The sequence below is a fragment of the Balaenoptera borealis genome, assembly GCF_965194805.1.
Source record: "Balaenoptera borealis genome assembly, chromosome: 3".
Taxonomy (NCBI): Eukaryota; Metazoa; Chordata; class Mammalia; order Artiodactyla; family Balaenopteridae; genus Balaenoptera; species Balaenoptera borealis.
The window spans coordinates 19792680-19814720 of record NC_138866.1 but is presented as its reverse complement, the minus strand read 5'-3'; the positions used below and the strand labels follow the sequence as shown (position 1 = coordinate 19814720).

The 22041-nt window shown below is 37.8% G+C and overlaps 1 long non-coding RNA gene across 1 annotated transcript; it reads right to left on the bottom strand.

Moving 5' to 3' along the window:
• Positions 1 to 342: 342 nt before the first annotated feature.
• Positions 343 to 21688, bottom strand: LOC309625366. Its single transcript, XR_014242487.1, has 2 exons — positions 914 to 21688; positions 343 to 498 (listed from the first exon to the last, which is right to left on the bottom strand). It is a non-coding gene; the product is annotated as an uncharacterized lncRNA (long non-coding RNA).
• Between the last annotated feature and the right edge of the window lie 353 nt (positions 21689 to 22041).

Here is a 22041-nt window from a genome sequence, read left to right as displayed (position 1 = left end):
CAAATTTCTTCTACAACCTCTCTCATTTTCACATTGCTCTAATGATATCTGTCCGCTATTGATAATTAATCTAGATAATGGCATTCCTGAATATGATGCCACATCTCTGGACACTGAAGTGTGTCCAACATGCCATTAAAATCTCATTAGAGCTTTATTTACCAGTCTCAAATTAAAAATAAACATTGGTTGTACATAGGCGAGAATAATGATCACATTGACCTTGGAATGTTCCTTCCCCAAAACCTGAGGACTGAAGTAAAGGAGAGCTAAGACTGGAACATTTGGTAAAGGAAATCTAACTAGTAATCTTGACAAAAGAGCTGGAATATATGTAATTCCTTATTTATCTTTAGCAAATACAATTTAGGATGTTCCCTAAATAAGATGCACTATCAGAAGAAAAGTTTTCTGGATTGCATTTTGTTATTTGTTTGTTTTTTAAAGAAGCCATGATATAAATGACTTAATACAAACTTTATTATGTACAAAAGGGACCTTTAGGGCTTCCCTGGTGGCGCAGTGGTTGAGAATCTGCCTGCCAATGCAGGGGACACGGGTTCGAGCCCTGGTCTGGGAAGATCCCACATGCCGCGGAGCAGCTGGGCCCGTGAGCCACAATTACTGAGCCTGTGCGTCTGGAGCCTGTGCTCCGCAACAAGAGAGGCCGCGACAGTGAGAGGCCCGCGCACCGCGATGAAGAGTGGCCCCCGCTCGCCGCAACTAGAGAAAGCCCTCGCACAGAAACGAAGACCCAACACAGCCATAAATAAATAAATAATGAATAAATAAAATTAAAAAAAAAAAAAAGACTGTGCTCCGAGTGCAGGGGGTGTGGGTTCAATCCCTGGTTGCTGCACGGTGCAGCCAAAAAATAAAAAATAAATAAATTTAAAAAAAAAAAAAAAGGGACCTTTATGTACTTTTAACCTCCTACCTTAGCTTTGGATGTTATAATTTTGGTGGGAAGTCTTAGCTTAAGTATAAGTTGAATTTAGAGTAAACAGTTGCCACCTGGTAAACTAGTGAAATAAGATCCCAGATGTTTTCATTTTTTTGAAAGCTAAAGAAATTTTGTAACAGAATTCCAGTTCTGTCTAATACTGGAGGTTAATCTTCATCTTAGTGTGTTTAAGAAACCACTGTAGTAAGCTATTGAGTGTCTGTTTGCAGTAGGCCCAAACTATCTCTATGAGGGAATTAATCCTAGGGTAAGAAATAGCTGGCTGTCATAAATTTAATGTAAATACCAAGTCTTTTTTTAAAATTAATCAATTAATTTTATTTTTGACTGTGTTGGGTCTTAGTTGCAGTACACGGGATCTTTTTTTTTTTTAATTTTATTTATTTATTTATTTATTTTTGGCTGTGTTGGGTCTTCGTTTCTGTGCAAGGACTTTCTCTAGTTGTGGCAAGCAGGGGCCACTCTTCATCGCGGTGCGCGAGCCTCTCACTATCGCGGCCTCTCTTGTTGCGGAGCACAAGCTCCAGACGTGCAGGCTCAGTAGTTGTGGCACATGGGCTTAGTTGCTCCACGGCATGTGGGATCCTCCCAGACCAGGGTTCGAACCATTGTCCCCTGCACTGGCAGGCAGATTCTCAACCACTGCGCCACCAGGGAAGCCCCAATACACGGGATCTTTGCTGTGGTTTGGGGGATCCTCTGCTGAGGAGCATGGGCTCCTCATTGTGGCACGCAGGTTTCTCTCTAGTTGTGGCGTGCGGGCTCCAGAGCACATGGGCTCCATAGTTGCAGCACGCAGGCTCTCTAGTTGTGGCCCACGTGCTCAGTAGTTGTAGCGCATGGGCTTAGTTGCCCCACGGCATGTGGGATTTTAATTCCCCAACCAGGGGTTGAACCCATGTCCCCTGCATTGGAAGGCAGATTCTTAACCACTGGACCGCCAGGGAAGTCCCTAGATACCAAGTCTTGATGCTCAGAAGATACAGAGAGTGTTTCTGAGAATAGCTCATTGGCTATTATTGAAATATGTTCTTTTCCTATCCTTGAGGCTGCATAACCAGGTCCTTGAGAAAAGATGATTGTCAGTAAGCACACTAGCGCTATTTGATTAAACTGGGGACTACATTCCAACACGAGCTTCCATCCTTTGTGACTCAAAGATCAGATTACAGCATAGAAGGAAAGATGGACTCATCCTAGATCTGCCATGAAAAATCATACAGCTTTGATGACTTGAGTGCTCAATGGATCCAGTGGAAAAGCTGGAGAAGATATTATACAGAGTAGCCAATAAACAGAGAAATAGATGCACCTGCTATGACCATCAAAGGTGGCACCCCCAGGGAAATGCTGACCACATGGATCACCCAGGGGAACCATGGTGTATAAGAAAAGAGCAGCAAAGAATGATGTTAATGCCTGACTGGCAAAGAGACACAAAACCCCTCAAAAACACAGCCTGGAACTTCAAATAAATGCTTGAAAGAAGATATAACTTTGCTGGGGCTAGAGTCGATGGTCAGCAGATGATCATTGTAAGCCAGTGAAATTATGACTATCATATTAATGAGGCCTTATTTTATGCATGGACTAGTGACATGTGGGTTATCAAATAACTGCAGGTCTTTCATTCTCTAATGACAATATCATGTTACCCCCAAATGTTACGATGTAGTTCAACAAAGATCCTCTTAGAACACTGTGAAGATGCAGGATGTAATTACGTGCTCAGGACTTATAGTCCTGTCTTCTGGTAGATTCTCAATATGAACGTCAGGATGAAAGTAGCATTTAATCTGTGATGTTCTTGACAAAATGCCCCATGTGCCAGGTTGTAGATTACCAATATATTATAGTTCCCATGAAGTCTATATGTCCTCAAATATGCAAAATGCTCATAATGTACACATTTTTCTGCAAGTCCCAGGGGCCACCCATACTTTTGATAGACCAGCTGTATATTCAGCAGTTCCCACAACCCCTCCTCAATTCTGATAATCTGCTAGGATGACTCATAAAAAATCGCTTTACTCAGGAAATCACTTTACGTAAGTGAACCAGTTTATTTTAAAGGATACAACTCAGGAACAGACAAACAGAAGAGATGTAGGACAAGGTGTGGGGTGAGGGGTTGACACAGAGCTTCCAGGTCCTGTTCTAGACATACTACTTTCCCAGCACACCAGTGAGTTCACCAACCTGGAAGCTCCTTGAGCCCCAACATTTAGGGGGTTTTATGGAGGTTGCATTATATAGGCATGTTTGATTAAATTACTTGGCCATTGTTAACTGAACGCAATCTACAGCCCCTTTTTGCTCCCTGGAAATTGGGAGGTGGGGTTGAAAGTCCCAGCTCTCTAGCCAAGGTCTGGTTTTTCTGGATACCATCCCCCATCCCGAAGCCATCTAGCTCCCACCCCTCACCCTCTCAACAGTTATCTCATTAGCATGAAAACAACAGTAAATTCCATGGGTTTTAGGAGCTCTGTGCCAGGGACAGGGCACAAAGACTAAATATTAATTTTTTATTATACTACGGAGGGGAAGGATAATTTCTCACTATAAAATATTACATAGAGTGCAGGAATACATTACAACTTCCAAATATTCTCTCTGAAGGCAGTGAGGAACTATCCACTAGTGGCTGGTATATGATAGTCGTAGACTTTGAAATTTTGCCAAGTTCATTTTTAACTTTTATTACTCTTATGTGATTATGAGTAAAACCCAAAGAGAATATTCTGAACATTGAAAATGTATTTTTTCTGGATAAAGAGAAAGAGGAAAGATGGGAAGATAACTTCATTCTCCATCAAGATTGGATTAGTAGTAAAAAAAAAAAAAAAAAAAAAGTAGAATACAGAGAGCATAACCTATGGTTAACATTTCAAAATAAGAACCAACAGGCAGAGTTCTGGGGTTGTAACAAGAAAGCCAAGGAGATTACATAAGGCCACATATATAAGGGGAGCTGAGAAAAGTCAGCTTTTTTCCAAAAGAAAAACCTGTGTGGAATTCTTTGAAAACTTACTGCTCCAGTCTGGTCTTGCGAGGTCAAACACGTAGGATTCAAACATTATAAAAGCTGACTTTTGTATAAGGGGTCCAATTTTCAATTTAACCAGACTAAACTTAGATCCAAATGTTTTAGCAAAAAGGTCAGAGTAACTTCTGACAGTTTTGATCATCAAAAACAGCAGACAAGCCAAGCATACAAAATAACCCAGGATTAAATATGTGATACAAACAAAATCCACAGCAAAGTAGAGGTGATACCAACAAAACAGAAATCTATAACCTTGCACCGTATTTCTTCTGCGTAACTCCTAAAACACAAAGTTTGAATAGAAAAATATGCATTTTGTTTCCTTTTAAAATTATTTTTTATAAAGTCATATTTACACTATGGAATAAAACTAAAAACTAAAAACTTTCTAAAAACTATTAAATGGAAATAGTTGGAAATTTTTACCAATTGAATCACTAGATTAACACTGGAAATAGCAAGTCATAATTTAAAAGGAATTTTTGAAAACCAGGTTACAAATACCTATAAAATGGTTTGAAATAAAATTTATTATTAAACAATAAAAATCTAAATTTACTAGATTAATATTAGGCTTTTGGCACTTATTTAAGAAATGGGAATAGTAAAATATGAAACATTTTTATTAATTAGACATTAAAGATGTTTAAAAAACGTAGTTACTTTTGACTTAAATACGTGTTTAGATCCCTTACAGTCTAGATATCCCAATGATTTCTTTTTCTTATCAGCCAGCTCCCCAAAACTTTCATTTTTCTGAAAGAAGACAGTAGATGACTGTAAATGTTTTAATATATTCTTATAAAATGCTCCCTGCATAATTCATTTTTATTCTCAGAGTGTGTTGGGCCAATTTAAAATGCCAGAAGAAATTTCTAAATGCCTCAGTGATTCCCGATTGTACAATTAAATTACACAAAAATAGAGTAAAATAAGAAAAAAAGGAAACACCTGTAATTAAGAAAGTTAACTTTTAAAGTATCTGAAATATTGGTCCCAGAAAGAATTTCGAGTTGCGTGAAAGGATTTTGTTTGACGATCTCCATATAAGATACCTCAAAAGAAGGCTACCTGCTCTTAAAGTACTGGCAATAGAATACATATCTCTGTCATTAAGAATTTCAGAGAAATGGCCTGTTAATTAATTATGTATGTATGTATGTTTGTTTGTATGTATGTATGTTTGCATCATGAACACAGAAGTGAAAATAATAAAGGTATCCAACATTTGATTTCACTCTAGCTTTGATTTCCTTGTTCAGATTGTTACTTTTCTTCTTTTTTGGTTGCAATTGAAATAAAAATAGGACCTTTTCTGGCACAGAATCTTTTCTCTCTGAATGCCATTATAATATTATTCTCTTGTTCCTCTCAAAATCCCTTAGCTCAGTAAGGCTCAAGGAATTCATAGTCCAAGAAAATAAGTGTATAATTCACAGGTCTCCCCAGTCTAACCAGGCAGAAGTAGGCTGAACCCCCTGCATGAGTGGTCAAGAGAGGGCTTCTGCCTTAGGATCCTCTCTCTTTATCATAGGTTTTGGGAAATGCATATAACGTGAAAATACGGGAATCCAGGTCAATTCGATGCTATCTGTAATGATCAAGTCAGTTAATGGAATTTAGGAAATGTGAGATGCAAGAAAAATACTTTGATATAGCTTTGCTGCAAAATTCTCAGCTTTGCAGGGCTTTAGGGGATAAAGAGAATATGCAATGCTAAAAAAGAAATGAAAGGTCGCCATTTAATGACAGGAAGTAAAGAAAATTATTTGGAATATATTTTGATACACTTTATGATAACAGAGAGTGTAAATTGAATTCAGAGTTCAAGGCTGAGCTGAATCATATAGCCAAAAAAGCTACTGCATTTTTATTTACCTTTGCTTCCCATAATCTAAACTAAAAATACTGTACCTATGTATAGCACACATAATGTTCAAAGATGTTTCAGAATAATTATCTATTTTTGTATTCACAAATGTCCTTTGGAATTTTGGAGATTTCAGTGATTACCATTCGGCAGATGAGAAAACAATTTAAATAAATTGGTCAAGATCTTTTGAAATCACATGATGAGTTGTGACAGATCTGGAACTCACATGCAGTTTTTCTGAACCTCAGGCCCAGACTCTTCTTGCTGTAATGCACGAGGTATAAGATATTGCACATTGCTATTCTTCAAAAAGAAATCAGAGAACAGTAAAAATCTTTCCAATGTCCTTAGAGAATATTGTGTTCAATATATTTCATGATACAAATTAGTTGGTATACGACCTTGGTCAAGGTTCCTTTACCATTGTTTTGGAATCCCAGGTCCAAGTGCACTTTTGGAAATGTTTTTGCATGAAAGTCAGAAGTTCTTTTTTTTCTTTCACCTATTAGAAAAATATATGTATATATATGAATATATATATTCATGAAACTGAAATGAGATAGTGTATATAAATTGCCTGATAAATGCACAACACATATTAGGCAGTTGCTATTTGAAAGCAATTATAATTGTAATTATTTTCCATTACGCGAAAGAATGGATGCACTATGTTTTCTGATAACCTCTTCATTAGGGTTAAATGTAATCCTTTGGAATAGCTGAAGTGCTGTCTCCAAATCTGTGACATAGCGACACCTAACTTTCCTACTAGAATACTATGGTAAAATCAATGTTTGCTTTATTGTATATTGTTTTCCAAGGAATGAAGACGTGCGGAGGAACACGGATGCAATAAAGTAATGGCACCGTGAGGCGTGCTATTAGGGCAAATATGACGAGTGGAGAAGTCCCAGAGCACGCATGACTACAGAGCAATCCTCAGCCCACAGAGAACGTGTCTAGGCTGGACATAGCTGGACAAAAGGCAGCATGGAAGCATTTTTGTAGACAGATTTCCCATGTGTCTATAACACTCTTACTATTTATAATGAAAGGAAGGCAAGGGGTAGCTGGTGCCTGTGTAGCAATGACATTTCCTTACCCAGGAAAGGGTAAGGTTAGAAAGGAAGCCCCCCCCAGAGCCCAGCTGATCTGCCTTTTTTTTTCCCCTGAGTGAACTCAGATCTGCTAAGCCTGCTCTTTGCTCAGTTCCAGAAAAAACAAAAGAAATGGGCCTCTGGGGATATCTTTATTTGTCTCTCCACTAATGGTTAGTTTCCAGGGCAATTTTGTTTCACATTTTTCATGTTGTTAAAAGGAAAGTGTGTTTGTTATGATGGCAGAGAACAGTCCATAATCTAAACCAGTCCAACATACCTTGGTGTGCTGCTCTACCATCTCTTGGGGGCCAGGGTTTCGGGGTGCTGGAGTGTTTGCCAATTCCCATGGTATAAACCACCTGCTATTGCTGATTTAAAACTACTGACGTGATGTCACTGAATGTGGCATTAGAAAGAGCTGCACATGAAGAACCGGTGCCAGCTGGGAGGAGCCAACTTCACCACACCGTTGAGGGAAAACATAACATGTCACCAAAACTGGTACAATTTTGGTAAAGGGACATTGTTAATATTTAAAGTGGGACAACAGATGTAAATCAGAACAGTTCCAAACAAGTGGGGACATATAAATGCTGAAACCCTAATAGGATACAAGCATCTAGAAGACACTCAAGGAATCTTCTTGACATAACTTACACCTTCGAGATTCCTTTGGTTTGGTTGGAGTGAGAATGCTATCAGAATCTGATGAAGGTTTGTAAATTACTTTTCTTCCTGGATTTTGAATCTGGAGTAGAGTTTCATAGGATAAAAAAAGACTTGGCTTCCCCACCCCTAACCACCAAACTTCCCTTGAAGAAGGCTTTCCTTTCATATTGATACTTAGTTTCACTGGAACTATCTAGACCCAGTAATTCTTGCAATCTCTGGTTGTTCAATTTTGCTTTGTTTCAAACTGAGGTCCCCTATAAATTTCCAATACTACTAAGAAATTCTGTTGCTTATTACCCACAACATAGTGGTGTTGTTGGGATGAAATAAAATGGAAGAAAATATGTCTCTAGGTCTTCAGACACAATCTGGAACACTTATAGTACTGCTGGAAATGCAATCCCCAAAATCCTACCCAAATTCCAGACACTTCTGGGAGGGAGGGTGTGGGTAGAAGTTTCTTTAAAGAAAACTTAGGAGCTTGTTTGTGTAAACTGTCTTAAGCAGGCAAAAACAACAAAAGTTCTTTCTGGGAATGATTTTACAGATCAGGTTTCAATCAGATATTTGAAGAAATTTGTCAGAAGTTACAAAACTAGATGATGAAAGAGACAGTTTCTGTTCTGTGCATTTTCTTCCAGGCTCACTTGTATACGCTTGATCACACTTCTTAAAGGTGTCTGAATCAGGTTTCTAGGTGATAATGTCAAGCTAATTTTTTCAGCACATATAGGACCAAAAATCAAACCTACGTATTTTCAGTTTCATTTATCTATTTGTTTAGACATTCACTCTTCTAAGAACCCATGAAAGAAAATTCTGTAACCTTTTTTCTCAATGGTATGCCACAAAAAATCAGTATAAATGTATTCAGGAAAGGAGATAAGTTTTCTTAGACACTCATTCATTTATCCAACAAGTATTTATTAATCTTTAATTTTTTTTTTAAATCTAGACACTATCCTAAGAATTTAGCCAAATTTACGAATGAATCTTGAGAATAGATTATGGCAGGAAATGTTGACCCTTCCTCAGTAGTACAGGAAAGTGGTTGATCTTTCATTTTCATTTTGAAATTTCTTCTAGAATGCTTCCGGGAAGTCTCCTTGAATCAGACAAATGAATACAAACAAGTTGTCATAGGTGAATTAGCCCCCTTCTCAGATGTTCTTTCCTTGTTCATATGATGTGCAAGAGTGGAGGAAAAAGCACACTCCTTACTCCTCTGTTCTTCATGAGAAAGGGTTTTCCCTCATAAACACCCCAGGTGTCTGGTGCCCCTCCAGTGCCACAGAGGAGAGGTTACCTGGTTGGGGAGGCAGCTATCGATGCACCTTCCTGGAACCGGTCAAAAAGGCTAATGAAGGTCCTGAGCACAAGAAATTGAGTATTTCTCTCTCTTTCCTCTCTCAGGTGAGAGGCAGCGACCTCAGTAACTGTAGCTTTGTTCACTCTACAACATCAAACTTTCTCACCAGTGGGCTTCTCCAAGGCCTCAAAAGTGGAGTCAGTCATGGAAAAGTTGGAAACCCGCTTTTGCTCTCAAACAAGCTACATCTCCCACTAGCTTTCCAATAATAGAGGTGTTACTTTCTCTACCCTTTGATTCCTTTGTCTTATTTCTGAAGTTCAGAATTCTGGTAGGGAACTTGATTATTTTTCTGCCTGCTAAGAATGATCATTTTCAGTTGCAGAGTTGTTGGACAGAGTTCAAAGTGTGCGATACAACATATAACTGATTCACTTTGTTGTACAGCAGAAACTAACACAACATTGTAAAGCAATTATACTCCAATAAAGATGTTAAAAAAAAAATGTGTGCCATACATACTGTTGGGTTTCAGAAGCAGCCAAAGTTTCTATATTTGACACCATTAGTTGCTGTGCACAACCGTATCCTTGAAATTTTACCTGCCAGTGCTTGTGTTGCTGTGTTTGGAAGACTCAGTATGAAAGGCCAACTTCTAAGTCTTCTAATTCTGCTGATCTTTTCAGACATACAAATCAAAGTGAAAAATAGACTGGCAGCATGTATTGCACAAAAGGGGTAAGAAGAAAGCAGGGTATCAGCAATATTATCTGAAAGAGAATGCATTTAAAGTAAATTAGTTGGATTCCTTATATTATTTTTAATATATTTCTTCTGTATTAAAGTTGAAATTGTCAATGAAGCCTTAGCATAGCTGATAAAAATGAGGGAGACAATAATTGAGGAAACAAAAGAATCTGATGACCTCTGTTACTTAAGTCCATACAAATCAAAAATAATCCATAGCAATTTGCTGTTTACTTGTTTCCTCTGTGATCATTAGTTTTCAGAGATTACAAGCGCAAAACACACTTTCAGATGTAAGAAGCATTTAAAATACAGGGCTAGAGTCCACATTGAAAATGCAATCTAAAAATGGGTAGGTCCTTATCTCACATTTATGAACTTTCTTTTTTAAGAACATATGCAAACTGGTTTCTCCACAGGGCCCTAGCTAATCGGACTGAAATTGAAAAGCTTCTTAATGCCAAGAATTAATTTTATAATTTTATGCTTTTTTACTATATTAAAAGGCAAATATTTTCTTTGCTTCTTAATAATAGAAATATTACTTTTTATTATTATATATATAGTTAACCTATTTTTAAGTTCTTTATAAGAATTTTAAATTCACAGGAATCCACAAACATTATCATTATAATTTTACTGAGCTTTTACTAAGGTCTATACATATATGATCTCAGGTTTTACTCATAAGTGAGAATTCCAGTGTTGGTATAATTATCCTGTGTTTGCTAGCAAAATCCTGAGCCTCAGAGAAGTTAAGTAACTTTCACGATTTCACACATCTTGAAGGGGTCACAGCCAGGATCAAATCAACCATACTCTTAACATCCAAATAAAATTGTTGTTTATTACTTTTCCTTTTTTTTTTTTTAAATAGAGCTGGTTATTTATTTAGTCCAGGGCCCAATCAAGGTATACACATTACGTTGATTTTTTTTTTCAACATCTATATTGGAGTATAATTGCTTTACAATGGTGTGTTAGTTTCTCCTTTATAACAAAGTGAATCAGCTATACGTATACATATATGCCCATATAACCTCCCTCTTGCGTCTCCCTCTCACCCTCCCTATCCCACCCCTCTAGGTGGTCACAAAGCACGGAGCTGATCTCCCTGTGCTATGCGGCTGCTTCCCACTAGCTATCTATTTTACATTTGGTAGTGTATATATGTCAATACCACTCTCTCACTTCGTCCCAGCTTACCATTCCCCCTCCCCGTGTCCTCAGGTCCATTCTCTATGTCTGCGTCTTTATTCCTGTCCTGCCCCTAGGTTCTTCAGAACCATTATTTTTTTTTAGATTCCATATATATGTGTTAGCATATGGTATTTGTTTTTCTCTTTCTGACGTATTTTACCACGTATGACAGACTCAAGGCCCATCCACCTCACTACAAATAACTCAATTTCATTTCTTTTTATGGCTGAGTAATAGTCCATTGTATATATGTGCCACATCTTCTTTATCCATTCATCTGTCGATGGACAGTTAGGTTGCTTCCATATCCTGAATATTGTAAATACTGCTGCAATGAACATTGTGGTACATGACCCTTTTTGAATTATGGTTTTCGCATGGTATATACCCAGTAGTGGGATTGCTGGGTCATATGGTAATTCTGTTTTTAATTTTTTAAGGAACCTCCATACTGTTGTCCATAGTGGCTGTATCAATTTACACTCCCACCAACAGTGCAAGAGGGTTCCCTTTTCTCCACATCCTCTCTAGCATTTATTGTTTGTAGGTTTTTTGATGATGGCCATTCTGACCAGTGTGAGTGATATCTCATTGTAGTTTTGATTTGCATTTCTCTAATGATTAGTGATGTTGAGCATCCTTTCATGTGTTGGTTGGCAATCTGTATATCTTCTTTGGAGAAATGTCTATTTAGGTCTTCTGCCCATTTTTGGATTGGGTTGTTTGTTTTATTGATATTGAGCTACATGAGTTGCTTGTATGTTTTGGAGATTAATCCTTTGTCAGTTGCTTCATTTGCAAATATTTTCTCCCATTCTGAGGGTTGTCTTTTGGTCTTGTTTATGGTTTCCTTTGCTGTGCAAAAGCTTTTAAGTTTCATAAGGTCCCATTTGTTTATTTTTGTTTTTATTTCCATTTCTCTAGGAGCTGGGTCAAAAAGGATCTTGCTGTGATTTATGTCATGGAGTGTTCTGCCTATGTTTTCCTCTAAGAGTTTGATGGTGTCTGGCCTTACATTTAGGTCTTTAATCCATTTTGAGTTTATTTTTGTGTATGGTGTTATAGAGTGTTCTAATTTCATTCTTTTACATGTAGCTGTCCAGTTTTCCCAGCACCACTTATTGAAGAGGCTGTCTTTTCTCCACTGTATATTCTTGCCTCCTTTATCAAAGCTAAGGTAACCATATGTGTGTGGTTTACCTCTGGGCTTTCTATCCTGTTCCATTGATCTATATTCCTGTTTTTGTGCCAGTACCATACTGTCTTGGTTACTGTAGCTTTGTAGTATAGTCTGAAGACAGGGAGCCTGATTCCTCCAGCTCGGTTTTTCTTTCTCAAGATTGCTCTTGCTATTCAGTGTCTTTTGTGTTTTGATACAAATTGTGAAATTTTTGGTTCTAGTTCTGTGAAAAATGCCAGTGGTCGTTTGATAGAGATTGCATTGAATCTGTAGATTGCTTGGAGTAGTATAGTCATTTTCACAAAATTGATTCTTCCAATTCAAGAACATGATATATCTCTCCAGCTGTTTGTATCTATTGTAATTTCTTTCATCAGTGTCTTATAGTTTTCTGCATACAGGCCTTTTGTCTCCTTAGGTAGGTTTATTCCTAGGTATTTTATTCTATTTGTTGCAATGGTAAGTGGGAGTGTTTCCTTAATTTCTCTTTCAGATTTTTCATCATTAGTGTATAGGAATGCAAGAGATTTCTGTGCATTAATGTTGTTTCCCGCTACTTTACCAGATTCATTGATTGGCTCTAGTAGTTTTCTGGTATCATCTTTAAGATTCTGTATGTATAGTATCATGTCATCTGCAAGCAGTGACAGTTTTACTTCTTCATTTCCGATTTGCATTCCTTTTATTTCTTTTCTTCTCTGACTGCTGTGGCTAAAACTGCCAAAGCTATGTTGAATAATAGTGGTGAGAGTAGGCAACCTTGTCTTGTTCCTGATCTTAGTGGAAATGGTATCAATTTTTCACCATTGAAAATGATGTTGGCTGTGGGTTTGTCATATATGGGCTTTATTATGTTGAGGTAAGTTCCCTCTATGCCTACTTTCTGGAGGGTTTTTATCATAAATGGGTGTTGAATTTCGTCAAAAGCTTTTTCTGCATCTATTGAGATGATCATATGGTTTTTCTCCTTCAATTTGTTAATATGGTGTATCACATTGACAGATTTGCGTGTATTGAAGAATCCTTGCATTCCTGGGATAAACCTCACTTAATCATGGTGTATGATCCTTTTAATGTGCAGTTGGATTCTGTTTGCTAATATTTTGTTGAGGATTTTTGCATCTATGTTCATCAGAGGTATTGGCCTGTGCTTTTCTTTTTTTGTGACATCTTTGTCTGGTTTTGGTATCAGGGTGATGATGGCCTCGTAGAATGAGTTTGGAAGTGTTCCTCCATCTGCTATTTTTTGGAAGAGTTTGAGAAGGAGAGGTGTTAGTTCTTCTCTAAATGTTTGAAAGAATTTGCCTTTGAAGCCATCTGGTCCTGAGCTTTTGTTTGTTGGAAGATTTTAAATCACAGTTTCAATTTCAGTGCTTGGGTTTGGTCTGTTTATATTTTCTCTTTCTTCCCGGTTCAGTCTCGAAAGGTTGTGCTTTTCTAAGAATTTGTCCATTTCTTCCAGGTTGTCCATTTTATTGGCCTATCGTTGCTTATAGTAATCTCTCATGATCCTTGGATTTCTACTGTGTCAGTTGTTATTTCTCCTTTTTCGTTTCTAATTCTGTTGATTTGAGTCTTTTCCCTTTTTTTGTTGATGAGTCTGGCTAATGGTTTGTTAATTTTGTTCATCTTCTCAAAGAACCAGCTTTTAGTTTTATTGATCATTCCTTTTGTTTCCTTCATTTCTTTTTCCTTTATTTCTGACCTGATTTTTATGATTTCTTTCCTCCTGCTAACTTTGGGGTTTTTTTTGTTCTTCTTTCTCTAATTGCTTTAGGTGTAAGGTTAGGTTGTTTATTTGAGATGTTTTTTGTGTCTTGAGGTAGGATTATATTGCTATAAACTTCCCTCTTAGAACTGCTTTTGCTGCCTCCCATAGGTTTTGGGTGGTCATGTTTTCATTGTCATTTGTTTCTAGGTATTTTTTGATTTCCTCTTTGATTTCTTCAGTGATCTCTTGGTTATTTTGGAGTGTATTGTCTAGCCTCCATATGCTTGTATTTTTTACAGTTTTTGTCCTGTAATTGATATCTAGTCTCATAGCGTTGTGGTAGGAAAAGATAGTTGATACAATATCAATTTTCTGAAATTTACCAAGGCTTGATTTGTGACCCAAGATATGATCTAATCTGGAGGATGTTCCATGAGCACTTGAGAAGAAAGTGTATTCTGTTGTTTTTGGGTGGAATGTCCTATAAATATCAATTAAGTCCATCTTGTTTAATGTGTCATTTAAAGCTTGTGTTTCCTTATTTATTTTCATTTTGGATGATCTGTCCATTGGTGAAAGTGGGGTGTTAAAGTCCCTTAATATTACTGTGTTACTGTCGGTTTCTCCTTTTATGGTTGTTAGCATTTGCCTTATGTATTGAGTAACTCCTATGTTGGGTTCATGAATATTTACAATAGTTATATCTTCTTCTTGGATTGATCCCTTGATCATTATGTAGTGTCCTTCTTTGTCTCTTGTAATAGTCTTTACTTTAAAGTCTATTTTGCCTGGTATGAGAATTGCTATTCCAGCTTTCTTTTGATTTCCATTTGCATGGCATATCTTTTTCCATCCCCTCACTTTCAGTCCGTAAGTGTCCCTAGTTCTGAAGTGGGTCTCTTGTAGACAGCATATATATGGGTCTTGTTTTTGTATCCATTCAGCCAGTCTACATCTTTTGGTTGGAGCATTTAATCCATTTACATTTAAGGTAATTATCAATATGTATGTTCCTATTAACATTTTCTTAATTGTTTTTTGTTTGTTATTGAAAGTCTTTTCCTTCTCTTGTGTTTCCTGCCTAGAGAAGTTCCTTTAGCATTTGCTGTAAAGCTGGTTTGGTGGTGCTGAATTCTCTTAGCTTTTGCTTCTCTGTAAAGGTGTTAATTTCTCCATCGAATGTGAATGAGATCCTTGCTTGGTAGAGTAATGTTGGTTGTAGGTTTTTCCCTTTTATCACTTTAAATATGTCCTGCCACTCCCTTCTGGCTTACAGAGTTTCTGCTGAAAGATTAGCTGTTAACCTTATGTGGATTGCATTGTATGTTATTTGTTGTTTTTCCCTTGTTGCTTTTAATATTTTTTCTTTGTATTTAATTTTTGATAGTTTGATTAATGTATGTCTTGGCGTGTTTCTCCTTGGCTTTTCCTGTATGGTACTCTCTGTGCTTCCTGGACTTGATTGACTATTTCCTTTCCCATGTTAGGGAAGTTTTCAACTATAATCTCTTCAAATATTTTCTCAGTCCCTTTCTTTTTCTCTTCTTCTTCTGGGACCCCTATAATTTCAATGTTGGTGCATTTAATGTCCCAGATGTCTCTGAGGCTGTCTTCAATTCTTTTCATTCTTTTTTCTTTATTCTGCTCTGAGGTAGTTATTTCCACTATTTTATCTTCCAGGTCACTTATCCGTTCTTCTGACTCAGTTATTCTGCTATAGATTCCTTCTAGAGAATTTTTAATTTAATTTATTGTGTTGTTCATCAGTGTTTGTTTGCCCTTTAGTTCTTCTAGGTCATTGTTAAACGTTTCTTGTATTTTCTCCATTCCTTTTCCATGATTTTGGATCATCTTTACTATCATTACTCTGAATTTTTTTTCAGATAGACTGCCTATTTCCTCTTCAATTGGCCTGGTGGGTTTTTACTTTGCTCCTTCATCTGCTGTGTATTTCTCTGTCTTCTCATTTCCCTTAACTTACTGTGTTTGGAGTCTCCTTTTCACAGGCTGTCGGTTTGTAGTTCCCGTTGTTTTTGGTGTCTGCCCCCAGTGGGGGCAGTTGGTGGGTTGGTTCAGTTGGTTGTGTAGGCTTCCTGGTATAGGGGACTCGTGCCTGTGTTCTGGTGGATGAGACTGGATCTTGTCTTTCTGGTGGGCAGAACCACGTCCTGTGGTGTGTTTTTGGGTGTCTGTGAACTTATTATGATTTTAGGCAGCTTCTCTTCTAATGGGGGGGGGTGGTGTTCCTTTGTTGCTAGTTGTTTGGCATAGGTTGTCCATCACTGGAGCTTGCTGGTCCTTGAGTAGAGCTGGGTCTTAGCATTGAGACTGAGATCTCTGCGAGAGCTCTCGCTGACTTATATTACCTGGGGCTGGGAGGTCTCTGGTGGTCCAGTGTCCTGAACTTGGCTATCCCACCTCAGAGGCTTAGCCCTGACACCCAGCCGGAGCAGCAAGGCCCTGTCAGCCACATGGCTTACATGTAAATGGGTTAAATTCTCCAACCAAATGCACAGGGTTGCCAGCCTTCTGCCCTCCGCTTGGTCCTCCAGCCAGGCGTTGTCCTCCTGCCATGGTCAATATGGAGAGTCTGCTTTGGATCCAGGTCCAGCTGCATTCCCTAGCATCTAGAAGAAGCAGCTGATGCCCCCATCCTCCCTTATCCCCGCCCCAACTCATCATGATCCTGGAGTGCCGGAGGCTCCGCCCCTCACGTTGCTCATGGTGCTCTGTTGTTTACTTCTTAATGTGCTTCTTTCTGTGTGTGTATGTGTGTGTGTTGGTATAAGGATTGGTAAAGATCGGTATAAGTATATACATATATTTATATCCTACTTTTTTCCTTAAAATATACTGCTTACTTCTTTATCTTATAAATAGTACTGAGGTGAATATCTTTGCACTTTAACTGCTGTTCAGTTCTCTGAATTGAAGTAGAGGAGTAGATCAAGAGGTTATAAAAACAACAGCAAAATACTTTTAATGTTTTTTATAAAATGGATGATTGTAGGAGATATTAAACTGCCCTCCTACACCTGTTACAAGGCACATACACTGATGAGCATAACTGAACTGGGAAGAAAGTATGAGAAAGCTCAGCAGCTAAACTGACTACTGATCATGAACCTGGGGAGATCAATGAGATAGTTTGTTAGTGGCTGTCCATGGAGCACTGCCATTCCCTAGTGGACAATAGGGTAGGTTACATGGACCCTGCACACAGAATGGGGACAAAGTGGCGGCCCCTTACAAAGCAGGAAGTTGGGACAAACATCTCTGTTTAAAGATCAGGGCACAGAGTGAGAACCTCATGCCCCACCCTGCCAGAGAGTATGTACCAAATGTTCGTGCCTCTGTGTTATGTCAGGGAGGAGAGTGTCTTTGTTGAGAATTCCTAACGATAAACTAATCCTTGTAAGGATTTTGAAGGCAGGATTTTTGGCCCAAACATCCAAACTGATATTTAAAATTGGTTTAGGATTGCCAGTGCCACCAAGGAGCACATCAGAGTCAAAGTTCACTGTCTTTCTGCAGGAAGTATCTTACAGCAGGGCTCAAAGGAATTCTTAAAGAAAAAACTATCATAGACCATGAGCTCAAAATTAATTAATCTTATATCAGAGAAAACAAGCCACTGTAGAGAATCATCAGTGATGAACAATTATATCCCTGCCAAGACTGATACGTTGGAATGATCAAATATAGACTATAAAATAAGCATGTTTCATATGTTTTAAAAGGGGAGTCAAAATATGATGAAGCGATAAAATACTGTATGGAATGGTTAGGGAGATTAGAAAAAAATCCACTTTTAAGAAGAGGTTCTAAAAGTAAAACTTTTAAAAGTGAATATTGTGGTAATTAAAATTAAGAATTCAGTGGAGAGATTAAACAACTAATTTGAAAGAAGCTGAAGAGAGAATGAGTAAATTTCATATGGACATCATAAAAAAAAACCTCTCAAATGAAGTATAAGGAGACAAAGAGAAGTTTGATTGAGACCTCAAATCATCTAAGTTAAGGTGAAAGTTAAAAACACTTATATTTGGACTACCAGAAAGAGATAATACAGACATCAGGTAGTAAGACACTGGTGATTGGACGTAGAGAAATGGTTCTTGACCAAAGTGGAACATATCAAACACCTCCTCCAGAGATTTGAAATTGGAAATAGCAGGTGTTAGTGTTGATCTCTTTTGTTTCCTAGAGCATGGAAATGTACATTTGGAAAGAGGCGATAGGCATTTCCTACCTTGTGAACTAAAAGACTATTGTCTTCAATGCATTACTGACTAATCTAAACTCCAGTTTACTCAGATATAAAATCAGGGTAACAATCAACCTCATAACACTATAAAGCAAACTAACAAGATGGCATATGTCAGTCATTTGATATGTTAAATGGCACATTGTAAGTGACCAATACATATCAGCTACTTTTGAGGCTGTTGTTCATTCAACTTGTTCTTTATTAATCCTTATGTTAGAGAGAATAAGGTAGGAGACACCAATGCAAACAGAGACAGAGAGGTCTTCCTGAGTTCCTTAGAGCAACCTAGACCTTTGGATTCTGAGGATGGTGAATCTTATACTATTTTATTTCATTTTTAAAATGAGCTCAAGTGAGCTTTTGTTACCTGTCATAGATATGCCCCAAATAATACAGTTATAGAGTAACATTAAGATGTTGGGGGTGGGGCTTCCCTGGTGGCGCAGTGGTGAAGAATCCGCCTGCCAATGCAGGGGACATGGGTTCGAGCCCTGGTCTGGGAAGATCCCACATGCGGTAGAGCAACTAAGCCCGTGCACCACAGCTACTGAGCGTGCACTCTAGAACCTGCGAGCCACAACTACTGAGCCCACGTGCCACAACTACTGAAGCCCAGCTGCCTAGAGCCAGTGCTCGGCAACAAGAAAAGCCACCACAATGAGAAGCCCGTTCACCACAATGAAGGGTAGCCCCTGCTCACGGCAACTAGAGAAAGTTTGCACGCAGCAACGAAGACCCAACGCAGCCAAAAATAAATAAATATAAATATATTAAAAAAAAAAAAAGATGTTGGGGGTGTAAAATCGTCCAGCCTATACAGATTGCTAACTGTGTATTCTTCTTGCCCCTATGACTGCTGGTGTAAATAAATGGCATCTTCCTACTGATAAGTAATAATGATGAACAACATTTTTTAAAATGAAAGAAAAAAAAAATCTCCCTGAGGCACATATTTTATTAGGAAGGGAATTTACAACATCTAAATAAAAACACTGGGTGCTCCAAAAAAGAAGTTTCATTTCTGTGATTCACTCGTATCAGGAATTGTTTTATAATATGACTGGTCCAGAGAACTGACTCAGAGTGGCAGACCCTGGGCACCACGCCAAACCTTCACCTCAAATCATGAAACGGCCCCTTCACTGTCTTGGACGTTGTTCACCATCAGGCAGAAATCTAGTCCAGCTAGAGGAAGCACTAACTCATACCCTTCCTGTTCCTTCACTCCCTCTTCATTCCCTAGTCAGTGTCTAACTTGCCAAAGAGAGCTTTAAATTTAACGTAGAGCTCAATCGCTTCCTAAAAAAGGACGATTAAACAAAAGATAAATAGGATAGTGACATCTTGATTGATATTACATAGGTTCATCAGTGTTGCCCATTATAAGAGGACAAATAAGTCATAAAGAAAGTCAGAAGTCAAGTCTGTAAAAACAAGATAGTGTCTCATTGGAGGTTATAAGCATTACAGTACATGAGAAAAACCAAACACACTTCATACTGAAGATATTTTTCATGCATTCACTGTGGCTAGCATTGAAATTTACCTTTACTGACATATAAAAGTTATTGTAGACTGTTCTGACATATTATTTCTTGCTACCTTTTTTTTCTTAATGACTTTCCTAAGACAATGTGATATAAATTGCTACTAGCATAAAACACATTTCCAGCAATAGATAAAAGTAGATTTTGGGCTGCAAGAAGCAGATATTTCAACACTTGCTTCAGGCAGAATACATTGAATTTTATGCCCTTTATTGTTATTTGAGTAATGCTATCCCTGTTGTTTCTCTCTGGGGAGCTAAAATATACTAATATCTTAATTTTCAGACATCAATATTAGTTTAATGAGTAAGACATAATTGTAAAACTTGCTAACAAGGCCCAACTGAAAATGTCTTTGATAAAATAGCAAAATCAGCAACTCAAAGCTTAAAGGAGTTTCAAACTTTACCAGAACATAAATCATCAACTCTCTCTAGAATCAAAGTCAATAAAGAGAAAGAGATCCTTTTTTCTACATCAGTTGATTTGCAATAGGCTTAAGGCCCAAGACTTCTATATGAAAGATATTGCCATACAATAAAACATTTTAAGAAACTATGTTTTATTAATCAAAAAACTATCAATAAATAATACTAAGTGCTAGCTATTATGCTAATTTCTAGAACAATGAAGAGAAATAATTCAACATTGTAGATCTCAAAGGCAGTCGTGAAAGGAATCAGGCCCATGTAAGAAACATTACAAGTAAAGTGGGATGGCTTAGGTGGGTATTGAGAATGGGGTGAAGTAAGGTCAGGGAAAAGTTCCCAAGGCAGTTAATGTCTAAATGGTCGAATAAAAGTCACACCAATAGTGTTACAGAGAGACATAGCTACAGAGGCTCAGGGCTGAAAGCGAAGCAGGTGGGCTCTGGGAGTTTCAAATGCTTCTGCTTGGTTTGAATGTGGACATGAGGGAGAGATGTTAGCTGAGGGTCAGTCATGAAGCACAAGCGTGTACCTTATTAAAGAGATCAGTTTTTTCCTAAAAGCTACAGGGAGCTAATGAAGAAAGGCTTTCATGTAGGAAACTGATATATTCTGATTTGTGATCCACTCTGGCAACAATATCCAGAGTAGACTGGGGGTGGGAGTTGGAGGTGTGACAGATGTTACATTAATCATGCAACAAATGATGAGATCCTTAATTGAAGCAAATATAAAATGTCAGTAGTGGTAGATTTTTTTCTATTTAGTATAATTCAGCTTCTCAAACGTGCTTAATAAATTTAATATATTGAATAACTGACAGACAATAAAATGAACATCAAGTAGATATCATGTAGAAGATACAGATCAATAATACACGTATTTACAAAAGTATAGTCTTTTAGTCCAAGGATAGAGTATCACTTTTGCCAAAACCTATTACTATGAAAAAAACAAAGGTAACATTCATTGGTCCACAGACACCAAACAACCTTGGGATTAATTATGTAGACTTTGCCTTCTTTAATTCTGACCCCAAAACCTATGAGTGGGAGCTCTTATTCCTCTTATAATGATGAAAAAACTGAGATAGACTGCTATGACTTTCCAAGGCTTCACAGCAGATCCTGGAATGGAAACCACCTCTGTCTAACTTCAGGCACTATGGTCTTAATCTCTATGATATACACCCCTTCTCCTAATTCATGTCTTTAGAATTCTCCGTTCACTGCTACAGTAAATTCCATACTGAAACTGAAATCAAGTACAGCAGGTAAGACTTCTATCCACCAGGTGATTTGATTCTGGCTTGTGTAAATGTTTTAGGTAATAGATACAGACTTTGCTGCAGGTGTCAGACCTGCACATTTGTAGCTTAATGACCAAAGAGAGCTGATGAGCAGCCATGGTGACAATTATTTGCTACAAGGGAAGGGGATGGGAATGAGGACAGACTGCTGTGAGGGGAGAACAGAGGTTGGAAGCACTAATACCATCAATATTAATGCCGGTCACAATGTGATCTTACTGCTAGAGAGGCTGGTGAAGTTGGCACCCAGGAGAGGCTAATAGCCACATCCGATCATTAAAGGGCAGATGTTAAATGTGATTCTGATGAAAAGTGAGAGGAAGTGCTGACAAGGGCACAGCTGAAGAGATAGGCAGACACACATGGTGGCAATTGTCAGACACAAGTGTCATCTTGGAGAAGAGCAGAGTACTGGGGGGAGGGGATTCATTCCTCAAAATCCACCATTTTAGCTTTTAGCCCAAGCTAAAAGCAGGGTCAAACAGAACAAAATGACAAATATTTAAACATATTCATCAGTCCCAATAATTAAATAAAAGACCGAAACAAGTGGTTTCCTCCAAAGGAAATCTTACTCCACGATGATAGGTATAAGTTTCTCTGAAAAGATCTTTGCTGAGTGAAGAATAGAGTGAACAAAAAATACTCAATGCTGCCATTCTTTGTTTCTTTTTTCTTTTATTTT